Source organism: Mustela erminea, chromosome 9 (genome assembly GCF_009829155.1).
Source record: "Mustela erminea isolate mMusErm1 chromosome 9, mMusErm1.Pri, whole genome shotgun sequence".
Classification (NCBI taxonomy): domain Eukaryota; kingdom Metazoa; phylum Chordata; class Mammalia; order Carnivora; family Mustelidae; genus Mustela; species Mustela erminea.
This window is the reverse complement of record NC_045622.1, coordinates 8,008,827-8,027,057: the sequence shown is the minus strand read 5'-3', so window position 1 is coordinate 8,027,057 and position 18,231 is coordinate 8,008,827. Positions and strand designations below refer to the sequence as shown.

The following is an 18,231-nucleotide window of genomic DNA, read 5'->3' as shown; positions in this document are numbered from 1 at the left end:
ACCTGGATGGCTCAGTGGGTTGAGGCCTCTGCCTTCATCACAGGTCATGATCTCAGGGTCCTGGGATCGAGCCCCACATCAGGCTCTCTGCTCAGCAGGGAGCCTATTCCCACCCCCCCCCCCCCCGCCTGCCTCTCTGCCTACTTGTGATCTCTGTCTGTCAAATAAAAAAAAAAAATTAAAAAAACTTAAAAACCCTTCTCTCAAGTATTTCTGCAGATCCCCAGGGGGTATCTCACCAGCACCATGTGTCTGGTCACTCTTAGTTAACTCTGCCACACCTATTAGAGCCCCTGTGATTACGGCTGGTTTTGTTCATCCTGCATAGGCTTCCACCCCAGTTAGGCCCAGATCCTGCTGGTTCATCCTAGCCACGAGTGCTGTCAACCACCCCTGGCATGGGGCAGGAAAGGCCCCTGTTCTGTCTTGTACTTCCTCGGGGCAGGATGCGCTCTCGTGTTGCAGGGTTTGGTGTCACCGGCTTCCCATTCCCATGTGAGGTGCCGTTATCTCTAGGGCCAACATACTGCTGGGACAGTGGGTAAGAAATGTTCAAGACTCAGCCAGCATCTGACGGTCACCTGCCAGGCCTTGTTGTTGATCTGTTTTGCCTGCACATTTTCAATTCCTTCCTCTACAGTGCTCTCCGTTGCGTCTTAGATGCTGATCCATTGTGAACAGCCGAACTCCAGTCCTGGACACTGTTAAGCGTTTGCTACAGTGAGGCTGCTAGTTTCCATGTAAACTAGTGATGGCAAATAGATTTATGGGGTGGGTATGTGTGTGCCACTGGCTGCTAACTCCAGAAGATGGACTGGGACCTCTCAGTGGAGACTCTAGATACCCATAGCTTGCCAGATGTTGTCTCAGGGATGTGTGAGACCTCCAGCTTCCCTGCGGGCTGTGCACAGATCTTTCATGCAGACCACAGTCCTTAACTGGTGGCTGAGAATGTGTCAGTATCCTGTAGGTATGGGGAATTTCTGGGGGTATTTCTTTATTTGGATTTGTGGACCCCCTAGGAGTCTGTGAGTACCAGGGATCTGTGATTGATAGTCTCTAAAAACTCATGCACCGAGAATATATTTGATTGTAATATTGCTCACAAAACAAAGTTTTGATCAGTGGTCCGTGATATTGCTAAGTTTTGAACACAAACATCCATTGTTGTCTCTCATTCATTCATTATAGTGATGGCTGTTATTAATGATTATAAGACATTGTCTATTTATTTTTAACTCATTTTATCTTAAGATACAAATGGGATTGTGTATAGTGGCAATCAGGATTTCTTCCCTTTTGCTAATAGGCAAGGTGGTGCAGTAGACTAAAATTCTTACTCCGGATTAACTAATTGTGTAATCATGGGTCATTTAATTTGTCTGGGTCCCATTTTCCTTAATTAGAACATGAGATTAGACTAGATTATCTTTAAATTTTGAGGTACTAATGATATGTGACTTTTAACATTTTTGGGGGGAGGAATAAATAGTACATGAATAATATCAGGGAAAACTTTAAAAAGATATATTAATTCTAATTTAGTCCTCAAAGTAGTTTTGAATCTCTGGTCTATTTTCCACAGCCTTCTTCAATATAGTGTAATCTATTCAACTAATGTGGTAATAACATCCATAAAAATACACTGGATTCTGGTGGCTTTCTAACCATATGTAATATCTACTAATAGAAAATTTTTATTCTTTCTTTTTGTTCTTTTCATGTTCCATATAATTGGTTAAGTCAAGGATCATAAAAAAGATCTTCATAGATTATTAGTAGACTCCAAATCATTTCAAACAGACTTTTACTTTCTTCATACCTGTTTACTTAAGTGTAAGCATAGAAAATACTTTATATTCCTGCTTTAGAATTAGAAGTTGGAGTTCATACTATTCATAAACTTATACAAATCAAATTTTAAAAAGAATTATAAATTAAGGAGTTTGTCCTCAGAGTTTAGAAAGTACAAAACTTATTTCAAATTAATACAGTCCGTTGTCCCTGTTTTTTAATAAAATTCCTCTCAGAGGTGAACTTACTCATGAAACCATTTGCACACCCTCACTGGATGGTCGACTCCATGGTAGTTCGTTATGCTTCTTTCTTTAGGATGTAGAGAGACTTGCTTGACAAAACCAGTCAACGGTGGTGATGGCGGGAACTGGGCATTTAGTCTCTGTCTCAAATATGCCCTTGTGGATGACATCTAGGGTTGGAAGGGGGGTGTTGATCCCACCTAGAGCAGACAGAGCAGCTGTTATCAGTTACCACAGCTTGGAGACGATGTTTCCCAAACTTGCTGATAGAAGAATAACAGGAAATGCCTGGAAGATAGATGGCTTCCCCAGACCACCATCTTGGAAGTTCTGATTTCATAGAGATGGGTTGGGTGCCAGGAATTTGTGTTATTAATGAGAACCTCAAGTAATTTTATTCATCAAGAAGTTCAGGCAAACATATCACTTCGAAGCAGCTCCCTTCTTCCTTTAAAAAAAAATTCCTATTAAATTTCTCTAAAATCACATTACGACTAGTTCAATGCCATCAACGATGCTCTCTTTCTGAATGGTTACTTGGGTTGCTGCTCTCAACCCACCATTCATTATATACACATCACCCGCTTATTCGTCTGGAAATTCAGCTCTCGTCACTATTTTCCTGACCAAAGAATAACAGGGCAGCTTCGCTGAATGGAGAATTACAGTCAGATTCCTCAGCCTGGAATGTCAGGGACTCTATCAATTGACCTGTCTTTTCAAATTCTTCCTTGCCAAGTTCCCGACTTTTTAATGTCCCGACTCTTTGCCTGTTCTCTCTGCGCATCTATGTTTGACCATCTCTATCTTTCAGGGGCCAGCTCAGCTCCAAATTTACCTCCTTTCTTTTTTTTTTTTTTTTTAAAGATTTATTTATTTATTTATTTGACAGAGAGAGAGAGAGAGAGATGGAGATCACAAGCAGGCAGAGAGGCAAGCAGGGCAGAGAGAGAAGCAGGCTCCCCACTGAGAAAGGAGCCTGATGTGGGGCTCGATCCCAGGACCCCGAGATTATGACCTGAGCTGAAGGCAGCAGCTTAACCCACTGAGCCAACCAGGCACCCCGAATTTACCTCCTTTCTGAGGTGAGACCTCATCTTACCAGTCAGAGAATATGAATTTATTGACTGCTAACCATAGGGTTAGCATGTGCTACTAACTGTAGGGCACTGTGCTGAACTTCCTATATGGATTATTTCATTTATTTTTTATATTTTTTAAAAAAGATTTCATTTATTTGAGAGAGAGAACAAGCAAGCAAGTGCAAGCAGGGGGAGCAGCAGGCATAGGGAGAAGGTCTCCCCCACCCCCATCCAAGCAAGGAGCCTGATGCAGGAATCCATCTCAGGACCCTGGGCTCACGACCTGAACCAAAGGCAGGCGCTTCATTGACTGAGTCTCCCAGGCGCCCTGAATTGTCTCATTTAAGTCTCGAAATGATCTAAGAGAGAAACTCCCTCATCTGGACCTCATCCCCACAGTCCCGTAGTTCTTCCTGTTTGGGATTTCTTGTTTGCAAATCCCCCCACTCACTTTTACTTCTAATCCCATAACCAATACTGATTCTTATTGGGTCATTCTTCGACATGTTCAGAGTGGAGAAAAATTCAAACCACTTGACACACGCACCTCCCAGCTGAGGTCAAGCAAGGAGGAGTCTGTCCTCTTGTTTCAGGTTTCAGCTTTTATACTATAAACAAGTTCCTTTTCTCAGTCTATTTAGTGCCATGCAATTTTTTGCATTTTTGTGCGTATCTCATTAGTAACTTCGTGGTTTATAAATGGCCCGAAGAAGAGTGCTGAAGTGCTCTCCCGTGTTCCTAAGTGCCACAGGGATGTGACATGCCCAACAGACGACACATATGTGTTAGATAAGCTTCATCCAGGCATAAGTGGGTGCCTGTGAGTTCAACATTAATGCATCACCACTGCAGTCCACCCAGGAAAAAATGGGGACATTCACTGATCTATACACGAGGCTGCCTGAGAAAGTGCTACAGGACACTTCTTGGTGTGTGATGAAGTTATGGATAAGAAGGAAAAGCGGGTCAATTTGTCGCTTTGTGAGATGAGGACCTTATGAAAACATAGTGGGCCTCACTGTGGGGACCCTGAAAGCCAAAGAGACGTGTGGTCACGTTACCTGGGGTCAAGCTTTATACCCTTCATCTTGGGGTCCTCTTGGCTGCTCCACATGTCCCAAAAGGCAGTATGTCAAGGACGACATTAAACCTGCAGGCCAGCTAGGTTCTGCTGGTCGGGAGGCTGTAGAACAATTAAGAAGATACCTGCTAAGTGTTGCACAGGAAAGGGGAAATGCGAAGAGCAGGTCTTCTGTGCTGCTGAGCCCTGCTTATTTTATAAGAAAGTTGGCAAACAAACCCATATGATGCAAATGTGTTTTCTTGATGAAAATGTGATCTGCAGCTTGCAGGAAGCTAATCCGTATTTCCCCTAGAAGCCATAGATGGCTCAGTATTTGTTAACTTGGTGTCCAGAGTGACTTTAGAGAGCATCACTGCTGCAAATAGTGAGACTCGGCTATCCTTTATTTTTAACTTTCTTTAGAAAATGTATTACTTTCTCTCTTGTATTATAGATATTATACTATAAGCTGCCCCTCACTCTCACCCCCAGTACTCTTTCAGAAACTCCTCGACGGGAGAAGCCAGTTGTTGCGGGTCTGGTAGGAGATGATCAGAGGCAGCCGATGAGAGCCCAAGCTCTCCCGGGCAGCTTGTAGTCCAGCAAGAGAGAGAGACAAGCAGACTGGTAGTTGTCCCAGGGATTCGGAAAGGCACAGGAGGCCAGATGTGATTCATTTTCATTTTTTTTTTTAAATAATTTTTTTCTTTTTTTATTAACGTATAATGTATTATTAGCCCCAGGGGTACAGGTCTGTGAATCGTTAGGTTTACACAATTCACAGCACTCACCACAGCACATACCGTCCCCAATGCCCATAATCCAACTACCCTCTCCTTACCCTTTGCCCCCGGTAACCCTCAGTTTGTTTTGTGAGATTCAGAGTCTCTTATGGTTTGTTTCCTTCCCGATTCCATCTTGTTTCATTGATTGTACCTAATTCACAGTCTTAGCATCAACTGATCTGATCTGCCATTTAAATTTCTTTAAATGTATACTCTACCATTGAGTAAGTCTTTGCCTCTTGAAAATGATTTGTTGTCTCTGTTTCTGTGTCTAATGTCTATTTCTTTATCTTCTTGAAGACCTGTCATCGTTACTGTGTGGTTTTGGTAAATCACAAAGACATTGGTTTGCATTTTTCACTACCACGGACAAGAGAATCATAGTTCTTAGGTCGTGAAGAGGTGAACTGTACAGGCTCTGCCTTGCCAAGCTGCTGGATCACAAAATGAGCAGGCAGTCCCGACTCGGGCAGAGCCCGTGAAGCTGTGACTACACAGCCAGAGAGCCAGCCATGCCCTCTATCTTCAACAGCAAAGCTTGGAGGCAAAGTCCACATGCCGGGGCTGCACACTGCAGAACAAGGAGGGTCCCAGCATACCTAGGTGAGGGGTCTCAGGGCTCCTCGTTCCAGCAGGCCTTGGCTTTACCACACCAGCCCTAACTAATTACTGTGGTTTGGATCAAGACTTTATGGTCAAGTAACAAGTGAATCACTTTCTTCCCTTTTCCTCTTTTGGCAAGAACTGAAAATAATTAGTGATCTATTCAACAATTCCAAATACTTCTGCTAGTCTCTTTGGAAGAAGACTGTAATATATTTGCTAGAAAAATCTGGCTGATGTCCAAGGAAGGCTGCACTTCTAAGCCATTTTTAAAAAAATTTTTTAAAGGAGGCAATTGTGCAGAAACATCAATTTTAGCAGACAAAAGGGAATGAAAATGAAATGGAACTTGGATTTTGCCTTTCGGATTGTTCTTCCTGGCTTCTCTCGTATGGATTTTAAACTTACCCACCCAGCCCTCCGACCGGATTCTTAGACCCACCAGATTTTTCCCTTCTTGGAGACTTCCATCGCCTTCCTATCTTCAGGTGGCTAGATGGTTCCTCTGCAGCTGTGTCAGTGAAAAAAACAAAACACAACACCCAGTTAGGTGCCCACTTGGCTCTACTGTTGTGGTATATGCTTCCAAGCTGACTATGACCTAGCCCCTGACCGGGAGGAATTAATTGTCTCCAAGGAAAAGACACAGCAAGTGATTGCAATGCTTTGTGGTGAGTAGAATCGTTAAATCGGCAGAGTGGGTGAATGCTTCATCCCACGTGGAGGAGAATCTCGGGCTACCCACAAATGCTCCTTCACCTTGGCTTTTGACTCTCAATAATCTCTTTCTCTTTCTGCTTCTCTTCAGCTTTGGCTCTTGGAAAGGGGCCTGCACTTCTGCTCCGTTTCACTCTGTCCCCCTTTGGCTTCTCTGAAGTACACTCCAAAGCCATATGTCAAACTGATTCTTCCCTTTTGTGAAGCTGGCTCTTTTCTCCCATTGCTCTAGGCTAGGATCAAGGCTTACTCCCACTTGGGGCCTCATTTGTAACAAATCTTATTTGTTTCTCCATAGATAATCTCATCTCCTCAAGAGGCAAGACTATGCTAGTTACTTCAGTAATATGTCTCTCATAAAAACCAACATAATTTTGAGGCCATAGAATTTGCTCCACAGTAATTTTTGAAATTTGGTTTTGTCAGTATGGCCTCAGGATTCACACGCTCGTTCAGACATACAGTATCCAATGAAAGCCAGTAATGCAGAGAGGAGGGTGTCTAGGGAGATTTTTCCAAACAGAAATGATTTTGTTTGTGTATTTCAAGCCTTATTATTTTGCACTGAATCCTGTAAAAATACTCTTGAGGTTTAGAAAATAAACTGACTAATTTCCCAACCCTAGTTGCTTGGGTACCGCGTCTACTTTCAGCGGACTTTCAAAACTGATTGGTCATCATACATGGACATGGGATGCAGGGATGGGAACTTTCCCCCGCCTCTGATATTCTAAGTCAGGGTCTTCAGAGATGGAGAAAGGCTCTTTGAGTTCAAAATGTTGATCCATTTTCTCTGACTTCGGCCTCTGGGGAAGAGGTAAGAGTCACATAATCTTTCAAAAATATTTCCCTACATTGGCCTTTTATGCTTAGACTTCTCATTATTCCCTTCAGGCATTCCTGTGACCTGCCAATTATCTAAAGGCTTTCTTCTCTACCCTACAGAGTTACCCACTTTCCTTATGTTTCTTCCATCGCTCTGCATGTGCGAGCTGTGCTCTGATTTTTCACCTACTCACCAGCACCCCACAAGGGTATGGACAAGTCATATTAAAATTAGAGCTATTTGATTTTTTTTTCACGGTTGTAATGAAAGGTTTGGTGAAGAAAGGGATTAAAATTACTGCTTTCAATACCATGTTGGTAATTTCAAAAGCATACAGATTGTACATTTTGTTCTCCCAGTAAGAGAGAAAAAGTTTGTTTTGTAGATGATCTTTACTTTTTTTTTTTTCTGTGAATAAGGCCCCTTAATAGAATATAGGATGTTCGTTACCCATGTTTTATATATTTGCCTATTGTTGGATTCCCGTCTCAACTCAACCAGGATTTTCTTTATTTTCTACTTAACCTAATTTCTGCTGTGAAAACTGCCTAGGATCTCCTAAAACAGCATTTTCATATGCATGGCCTCATCCTCCCCTGTTTTCACCTGGAAAGTAAGAAGTGTTCTTTTTGGAGATGAACCCAGTGCTTCACTGCTGTTCTAAGGGCCACATTCTCCATTTCTTCTGGCAGTTATTTTAAGAGAGTAAAATCAATTTTGTTACAGAGTAAGGAAGAATTTTCTAAAGTGTTCCTGGGTGAACCCTCTTACACTGTTGGTGGGAATGCAAACTGGTGCAGCCACTCTGGAAAACAGTATGGCGGTTCCTCAAAAAGTTGAAAATAGAGCTACCCTATGACCCCACAATTGCACTACGGGGTATTTATCCTAAAGGTACAAATGTAGTGATCCAAAGGGGCACGTGCACCCCAATGTTTATAGCAGCAATGTCCGCAGTAGCCAAACTATGGAAAGAACCTAGATGTCCATCAGCAGATGAATGGATAAAGAAGATGTGGGGTATATATACAATGGAATACTATGCCACCATCAAAAAACCAAAATCTTGCCATTTGCAATGGCATGGGTAGAGCTAGAGGGTATTATGCTGAGCAAAATAAGTCAGTCAGAAAAAGACAATTATCACATGATCTCACTGATATGAGGAATTTGAGAAACAAGACAGAGGATCATAGGGAAGGGAGGGAAAAATGAAACAAGATGGGATTGGGAGAGAGACAAACCATAAGAGATTCTTAATCTCAGGGAACAAACTGAAGGTTGCTAGAGGTGAGGTGGGTGGGAGGGATAGGGTGGCTGGGTGATGGACATTGGGGAGGGTATGTGCAATGGTGAGTGCTATGAATTGCATAAGATTGATGAACCACAGACCTGTATAACCCTGAAACAAAGAATATATGTTAATAAAAAAATAAAATGTTCCTGGGTACTCTAGTTCTCTAAAAATGCTTCACAAAAAAAAAGGTTCTGTGGTCCCATAACTTTGGACACATGGCATACAGACTCATTCCATCCCCTTCTGGGAGATTTCCCATGCACATACTGGAATATATTAAGTATATTAAAACCTCGGAGAAATGCTGCCTCTGACAAACATGTTTACTCTTGTCTCCTTGTCATTTCCCAAATGCATTTGATCACCAAGCCCCTTTCATTCTTGAAGCACAAAGTTGGCAAAGCTTACTTTGGGAGATACTGGGAAAAGAATTAGGAAATGCAGCTTGATAAGCCTGGAAAAATCGCAGGTATACAGGAGTGGATTCCTGTATCCAGCCTTCCACGTCCTATTTGTTGTATCAGGGAAATGCACGCTTCACAGCAGCGAAGACTTGTATGGGTCTTCAGCAGTTCACCATTCAATCTCCAGGCTCCAGCATGTATTTGCATCAGTAACCATTTGCTAACTGGGAGGACACCGGCAGCTCTGGGTCACCTTGGACACCATGACCTTCTCAGCTTAGTCTCGGGGCTGGCACTCATTTTAGCCTGAAACCAACTGCCTCTACCAACTGCCTGAATCCTGTAACCAGTTGCTTTTTCTCCTTGTTTTAACATTCAGAATGTCCTGAATTCTTCATCCTTTAGCAGTTGTGTGGCCCACATTTATCCTATTCATAGCTCCCCATCGAATTTTGACAAGTTTTTCTGTGTATTTGAGGGAAATGCCTTTGTTATAAGTTTCGACTCCTAAAGTAGAAGTCAATACTCAAATCTCCAGGCTTTTGTTTGTTTGTTTGTTTTGCAAGAAGATACATGACAACCATAAGAGCAGAATGTTGTGGGGGAATAGGCTTTGTTTCAGACCTGGTGGTACTGCTGAGGTCAGCTTCAATGTACGGACAGGAGCACTGGTGGGACCTTCAGTCGAGTAGCATGGATTGTTCTGGGGTGGCTGGGAAAGGTCAGTGACTGCCTCAACAGGCCAGTTTGAAGTTTAGCCATGAGCCTGGCTTTCCAGGACCCAGAATTTAATTCATTCTGCTAAGTTTAAATGTTCCTGCTGAACATGATATCCACCCTATAATTCTGCAAGTCTCAAATTCCCATTTCAGAAGACTTTTTCTCTTTCTTTTTTAAAAATTTAAGGTTTGTTTTTTAATTAAAAAGTTTTTTATTTTTTAAATTTTCATTCTAGTACAGTTAACATACAGTGTTCTATTATTTGCAGGTGTACAATATAATTATTCAATAATTCTGTGCATTACTCAGTGTTCATCATGGTCAGTATACTCTTAGTTCCCATCACCTATTTCACAACCCCCGCAACCATCAGTTTGTTCTCTATAGTTAAGAGTATTTCTTAGTTTCTCTCTTTTTCCTTTATTCATTTGTTTTGTTTCTTAAATTCCACATATGAATGAAATCAGATGGCATCTGTCTTTCTCTGACTTATTCTGTCTAGCATTATACTCTTTAGATCCATCCATGTTGTCGCAAATGGCAAGATTTAATTATTTTTTATGGCTGAATAAATATCTATATCTATCTATCTATACCTATATCTATCTATCTATCTATCTATCTATCTATCTATCTATCTATCTATCTATCTTCCTTGTCTGTTCATCTATCGATGGACACTTGGGCTGCTTTCAAAATTTGGTTATTGTAAATAATGCTGCAGTAAACAGAGGGGTGCATCTATCCTTCTGAATTGGTGTTTTTGTATTCTTTGGGTAAATACCCAGTAGTTTGATTACTGGATTGTAAGGTAGTTCTATTTTTAATTTTTTGACGCATCTCCACACTGTTTTCCACAGTGGCTGCTGCAGTTTGCATTCCCCGACAGTACACTAGGGTTCCTTTCTCTCCACATCCTCGTCAGCACTTGTTGTTTCTTGTGTTTTTTTATTTTAGCCATTCTGACAGATGGAGATGATACCTCACTGTGGTTTTGATTTGCATTTCCCTGGTGATGAGTGATGTGGAGCATCCTTTCATGTGTTTGGCCATCTGTGTGTCTTCTTAGAAGATTTTTTTCCTTATTGCTATTGATTTTTTTCCTTATTGCCCATACCACTTTAAAAAAAAAAAAAAGAAAAGCAAAAAAAAAAAATTCACTTATCCCCTTTGATTAAATTAATTAATGTGTATAATTAAATGTGTAATTAATGTGTGTAATTAAATACACACACAAACATTTCTCCTTTGCCTCTCTGTCCTACCTGGTGGTTTGTTTGTTTGTTTGTTTTTAATCACACTGTGTGTACAACTCTCCCCTTCTGAAGGTCAGTGTCTACAGTTTACTTTTTATAACGGGTCTTTTTGTTTTTAATTTGGATAACTGAGACATGGAAGGGTTCTTAGTCTCTTGTAAGTGATTTCTTTCTATGCCTCTCTTGTACTCCCAAGATTATTCCTCACTGACGTGGACATGCTTAAGAACGATGGATTCTATGTCCCCTTAGTCGGAATCATCTAAGTTAAATTTCAATAATTTAGGTTAATACTCCATCATTATATCTGCCCAAAATAATTTGGGAAGGGAATAGGGAGACAAGATTAGGCTGCTAGTAGGAAAGATCCAAAGCAAAAGTAATTAAAATAAATCAGAGGTTTTTTTTTTTTTTTTTTGTAACAAGAGAAGTCTAGAAGTAGGCTAATAAGGTGCTAAGTATGGTGACTCCATGGTCCTTGAGGACCCAGTCTCCTTCCTTCTGTTCTACCACCTGTAGTAAACAGCTTTCATTTTCAGGGCAACCGGCTGTTCACAAGATGGTGGAGCAGCTATAGCTTTCCCGTTCTGCCATCCACTTGAATCAACCCCCTGTCCACGAGACTGCATGCAGTGACTTCCGCCCGTATCTTACCGTCTCTAAGGGATGCTTAGAAATGTAGTTTTATAGTTGGGCAAGTTGCCACACCCAGTGATGGAGAGCTCTGCATTTATTCAAAGGAAGAAGAAAGGAATACATACTAGGAAAACAACTAATAGTCTAACAACTAACAACAGAGACTGCTTTGAAGATTTTTTTTAAGTTTACTTTTTTGGGTTATGTTTTGTTTTTGTTTTTTAAATTTTTATTGCTGTTTTACATAAGATGCTATTGACTATAAATCTGATGTAAAAATACTGTGAAGATTTCTCACTAAACATCTTTTATAGGTAATAATCATAGCTCGATTCTTCACATTTTGAGGAATGTCCAGAAATTCATGTGGTCTCTTGGGTCAGAAAGTGGGCACAAGTTACCTGCATTTACAGCCATTGTGAGCTGTGTTGTCCTCCAGATATAAGCCAAGCTTACTTTGTTAGTATAACTTCTGATATGCATTTAAAAGAAAGCGCAAGATGCAAGACACATTCCAAATGAGGCATTTTAATAATGCTCCTTCGTAATTAATTCTTGAGAGCCAGATTCCCAGTTCAAGGCCTTTTGAGCATTTATAAAAGATTTACAACTTTGAACACAAAACAGAATCAGCTCTCTCTAGGCTCATTATAAAAACCAAATCATAACCATCATCACAGAAAGCAGTTTTGTTATTTCTTCTTGTTCCTGGGTAGATAATGGGAGGTTGGGTCAGGGTGATCCAAGTCAGAGAAGGATCTGCTCAGGATAAAGACACAGGATGCAGAAAAGAAATGGTCTACGCCGATATCATCTCAGATAAGCTATGTTGGCATGAGCTTTCTTTTGTCATTTTTAAAGTGAGAGGTTTAAAGCTCAAGACCAGAATCCAGTTCTTAACATTTTTGTGATGTGATTACCTTTTTAAAAAATTTCTTCTTACTTGCAATCCACCAAAAGTCATCTTCTAATCATTCATAGTCCCAGATATCCAAGGGTCAGAAGACTGAGCCATTTTTTCAGGGTTATTTATTTGCACTAATAACAAAGAATTCAGACTGGAAAATGCTGTACAAATCTTGCCTTTTCTCCTCTTTCTCCCACATGGCTCGTCCTTGTAAAAAACAACTGGTTCTGCTCCGCCAGTGTGATGCATCCATAACCACCCTCCCGGTCCCTTCCTCTTGTGGCTTGCTGGGTGAAAAGAGGACGCAGTGACGCTGGCTTTATAAGCCGCTGAGGAGAACTCTGCCTTCTACCAAAATGGGGAGAGACTGATGCTGGTCAGTGGGGCATGAGAGAAGTGGACACAGACTAGGCCTGTACTGTGGGAGGATGCAAGTTTCCAATGACACCGGTGAGGAGAAGATAGATTAGTGTCTCGTGGACCGACGTGTGCCTGGAGCTGAGTCAGCATAGGGGAGGCTGGGTTCAGCCATAACCTCCTGCCTTCCCAAAACTGTCCTGGGAGCCCTTTCTCTGATTTGACAGTCAGAGGCTTCATCAGCCCAGTCTTTCCTGCCATTCTTGCAGGTATTCAAAGAACATCCTGGGTTCTGGAGAAACAAAGCATTCTTTCAGCACAGGAGAATTTTCCATTCAATCCCAGTCTTTGCAGGGGAGAGCCACAGGAGGGGCAGGGATGGGAAGGCAGCATGGACAAGGGTCAGGCTGCAGGCAGAGCAGCCACAGGTGCCTACGGGAGGGGTGGATCCCTGCACTTCTGCCCCAAAAGGAAAGGATGGAGTAGGAGATGTGGCTCCAACTCTGGGTGGGCATAAAGCAGTTTCGTGACTGCTGCAGTCACCCCTCACCGGTCTGACAAATCAGATTCCATCTGCCGCGTGGATCAGCTTTGCCAATGTCTATTCAAGTTATTTTATTGTTTTATCATTTTCCTAATCTGCAAAGAACAGATACATAAAAATATAAACAAGAGGTTCTATCAAGCACTTTAAAAGGAAAGAAGCCATTCCCTAGAAGGTTTAAGGAGGAACATAAAAGAACAACCAAAATATTATAGTATGTATTTTTAAAAAATTTATAAACCCAAAAGACTGCACTCCCAAACTGCCAGAACTCATACAAGAATTCAGTAAAGTGTCAAGATGCAAAACCAATGCACAGAAATTAGTTGCATTTCTATATACCAACAAGACAGGAGAAAGAGAAATTAAGGAGTCGATCCCATTTATAACTGCACCCAAAATCATAAGATACCTAGGGATAAATCTAACCAAAGAGGCAAAGAATCTGTACTCAGAAAACTAGAGTACTCATGAAAGAAATTGAGGAAGACACAAAGAAATGGAAAAATGCTCCATGCTCATGGATTGGAAGAAAAAATATTATGAAAATGTCTATACTCCCTAAAGCAATCTACACATTTAATGCAATCTCTATCAAAATACTGGCAACTTTTTTTCAAAGAAATGAAACAAATAATCCTAAAATTTATATGGAACCAGAAAAGACTCAGAATAGCCAGAGGAATGTTGAAAAAGAAAACCAAAGTTGGTGGCATCCCAATTCCAGACTTTAAGCTCTATTATAAAGCTGCAATCATCAAGACAGTATGGTACTGGCACAAAAACAGACACAGAGATCAATGGGACAGAATAGAGAGCCCAGACATGGACCCTCAACTCTATGGTCAACTTATCTTCAACAAAGCAGGAAAGAATGTCTAATGGAAAAAAGACACTCTCTTCAAAAACAGTTCTGGGAAAATTGGACAGCCACATGCAGAAGAATGAAACTGGACCATTTCCTTACACCACACACAAAAATAGACTCCAAATGGATGAAAGACCTCAATGTGAGACAGGAATCCATCAAAATCCGTGAGAAGAACACAGGCAGCAACCTGTTTGACCTCAGCCGCAGCAACTTCTTCCTAGAAACATTGCCGAAGGCAAGGGAAGCAAGGGCAAAAATGAACTATTGGGATTTCATCCAGATCAAAACCTTTTGCACAGCAAAGCAAACAGTGGACAAAACCAAAAGACAACCAACAGAATGGGAGAAGATTATTCACAAATGACATAATAGATAAAGGGCTAGTATTCACAATCTATAAAGAACCTATCAGACTTAACACCTAAAGAACAAATAATCCAATCGAGAAATGGGCAGAAGACATGAACAGACATTTCTACAAAGAAGACATCTAAATGGCCAACAGACACATGGAAAAGTGCTCAACATCACTCGGCATTAGGGGAATACAAATCAAAACCACAGTATGGTACCACCTCACACAGATCAGAATGGCTAAAATTGGCCAGTCAGGAAACAACAGGAGTTGGCAAAGATGTGGAGAAATGGGACCCTCCTATGCTGTTGGTGGGAATGCAAAACAGCATGGAGGTTCCTCAAAAATTTGAAAACAGAGCTACCCTAGGACCCTACAATTGCACTACTGGGTGTTTACCCTAAAGATACAAATGTAGTGATCCGAAGTGGCATATGCACCACAATGTTAATAGCAGCAATGTCCACAATAGCCAAACTATGGTAAGAGCCTAGATGTCCATCAACAGATGAATGGATAAAGAAGATGTGGTGTATATATACACAAAGGAATACTATGAAGGCATCAAAAAGCTGAAATCTTGCCTTTTGAAGATGTGGATGAAAGTAGAGGGTATTGTGCTAAGCAAAATAAGTCAATCAGAGAAAGACAATTATCACATGATCTCACTGATATGAGGATTTTGAGAAACAAGACAGAGGACCATAGGGGAAGGGAGGGAAAAATGAAACAAGATGAAACTGGAGAGAGAAACAAACCATAAGAGAGTCTTAATGTCAGGAAACAAACTGATGGCTGCTGGAGGGGAGAGCAGTGGGAGGGATGGGGTGGCTGGGTGACGGGCATTGGGAAATATGGTGGGAAAAAATAAATTTAAAAAATTTTTTTACTTTAAGTCATGTAATGAATATGTGAAGCTAAAGAGGTGATTATTTTGTTTTGTCTATTTATTAAAACTAATTTGTCTGTTTATTCAAACTCTAAATTATACAGGAGGAAACACGTGGATCTTAAATCATCCTCCAATTTTGGAAAGAAGTTTTGACTGTTTATTCATGAAGCACTTTCAGCAGGGCATCCACAATCTTTTCAACTACTGAAATAAAGGAAAATGCAAGATGAAGCAGACTAGGGACTCCAAGCTTAAGTTCTGGTTCTGGCCTCTCCTTTTTGTCTTCTTGAGCTTAGATACTGACTTAGATATTGACTTAGTACCTCCTTGACATGAGGAGCAGGATCACACATTTGGAGGACCAAGAGCCTTAAAATGGAAAGTATTTCCGAATGTGGGAGATCAGGAAGAAGTTTACAGTGTGGGATGACAGATCGCGATGGCTTGACAGCTCTGATAAAATAATGATGACAAAGGTTAAAACTCTGTTTTTCCTTTTCAGAGCACAGAATATGAAGTTGCCAGGAACTACGATCTGCAGTTTCTTTTCCTAAAATCCTTTACTGTCTCATTTTTCTGAGTAAGTCACCGTTATTCTTACATTTTCACTTTTATCTTGGCCTGCTGGGGACCTGCCTTTGTCAGGGACTTTGACATGATTTTTTTTCTCTCTGACTGTGTGTTTTATGCATACACAGCTTCTTTTGAAGTTTATATATATAGAAGTTACAGGGAAGAGGTAGAAGCAACAAAATCCTCATTTAAGCAGAAATCTGGAAAACTGAAAGGACAATTGTCAAGGAAGAAGAGGAATGTCTGGCACATAGTAGGCACTCAATAAATGGTTCTTGAATGGGTGAATAAGGGAAACTCCTCCCTCATTGAAAGAGGGTTGCTATTTCGGAGAATTACATAGGTGAAAAACATTATGGCATACGGTAGCTACGTGATATTCTTTTTTTTTTTTTTTTTTTAAGATTTCATGTATTTATTTGAGAGAGTGAGAGACAGCAGCAGGGAGGGTAGAGGGAGAAGCAGACTTCCTGTCGAGCAGGGAGCCCCATGTGGGGCTCCATCCCAGGACCTTGGGATCATGGCCTGAGCTGAAGGCTGATGCTTAGTCAATGGAGCCACCCAGGTGCCCCTATAATGTTATTCTTAAAATATCCTCCAGAAATGAGTAGGTCAAGTGTTGTTAGCCCCATTTGCTGATGCAACTTGGAGTCTGAAGAGACTTGTTCAGAACTGGTAAGTGGCAAGGCTGAGTCATGGCCCCAGTCAGGTGATTCTAAATTCTGTACATTTTGTCACTTTTGATTTCTGTCTTCTGTGTGCGTGTGTGTGTGTGTGTGTGTGTGTGTGTGTGTGTGGTGTAGTACCCCAGTTTTTAGAGATGGCTATGGCTATAGTCTGAACATTTATGTTTTCCCATAATTCATATGCTGAAATTCTAATGCCCAAGCGAATGACCGTGGGAGGTGGGGCCTTTGGGAGGTGACTAGGTCTTGAGGGCAGAACCTTCATGAATAAGATCAGATCAGTGTCTGAATAAAATAGGCTTGAGAGAGCTCCCTTGCCTTTCTGTCCTGTGAGGATGTAAGAAGTCTGTGACCCAGAACAGGGCCCTCGGCCAATCATGCTGGCTCCCTGACCCGGAGTTCCGGCCTCCAGAACTAAGATAACAAAGTTGCTGCTGTTCATTAGTCCCCCGTCTGTATGTTGTTCCAGTGACAGCAGGGCCGACTGGTGTGCTTGTGGGGGTCGGCCGGGAGATTATTCTTTAATTTACATTTGTTCCCATTTTTCAGCCTTACCTTCGCCCCTCACTTTGTAATATCCATTCCATGTCACATTACTTGTTCTGGAATAGTCAGTGAAAAACAAAATCTTTGAAAGGAGAAAGGGGGATAAAAAAGGAAAAACAATGGGCTTTACTGCAAAGCTGTGGACCCACTGCCTTTGTGTTGGAGAATTTTCTTCGGCTAGAACATCTATCTCCTGCGTCTGTCCTTTTACACATGTGCCACACATTTCAGAAGGACATGAGTGAGCTTAACGATAACAAACATTCATGCTTCCCCATCTCCCTTCTGCTCAGCAATGGGCTCTCGAGTCTTTACATGGAAATGACCGTGGGAATCACAAGCAGGCAGGACAAAGAGGCGGCAAAGAGTTTCTTGGCAGAAACAGCAACTCAAAGAACTAAAACAAACTCACACCCCAGGGTGATGTTGTTCCTGGACCCTGGAGAAAACAGCTGAGATGACGAGATCTGGGTCTGACCAGGGAGAGCCTCTTTCTGAGTGGGACCTTCTCCTTCAGCATGCCATATTTGGATACAATAAAGCATAAGCTCCGTTTTTGAACAATGATTCCCCTTCCCTCTTCATTGTCACACATTTGTGTAAGACTTCAGATCTGCACATATATTATACCCTTCAACTTCTCTGCAATCCAGGAGCTGACCACAGGGAGAATACAGGAACATTTTCTGTTTATGGAATGTACTGTGGTTGAGAACCATTTATGCTTTGGAGATAGCTCAGCAATGTGTCCGTTTCTTCCTGCTGTTCTTGCCCAGCAGAGTGCTCACTACCTTAGGAGCACCTGCCTCTGAGGAGAAGGGCTGCAGGGAGCTGGTAAGCCCACTTCAGAGACCTGGTACGCCCACTTCAGGGACCTGGTATATAGAGGGTTGCCTGAGCTCCTAGGGGCCCTGTGAACATGCTTGATCTGGAGATCTGGCCCTGGTTATGCCAGGGAGGAGGAAATGAGCCTGAGAAACCCCCTCAGTCACAGCCTTCTCTCAGGGAAGCAGCCAAAGGTACTTCCAGTCACCCAGGGTCCTTTGCTTTCCTTCATGGCACCCTGATGACA

The 18,231-nt window shown here is 41.7% G+C and overlaps 1 protein-coding gene across 1 annotated transcript in view; it reads right to left on the bottom strand.

Moving 5' to 3' along the window:
* Positions 1–18,231, bottom strand: part of C9H11orf53 (chromosome 9 C11orf53 homolog) — a 245,624-nt gene that overhangs the window by 66,071 nt on the left and 161,322 nt on the right. The window contains 3 exon segments of the mRNA XM_032356730.1: positions 2,043–2,239; positions 4,183–4,304; positions 6,015–6,083. The gene's annotated coding sequence lies outside the window, so the exon portion shown is untranslated.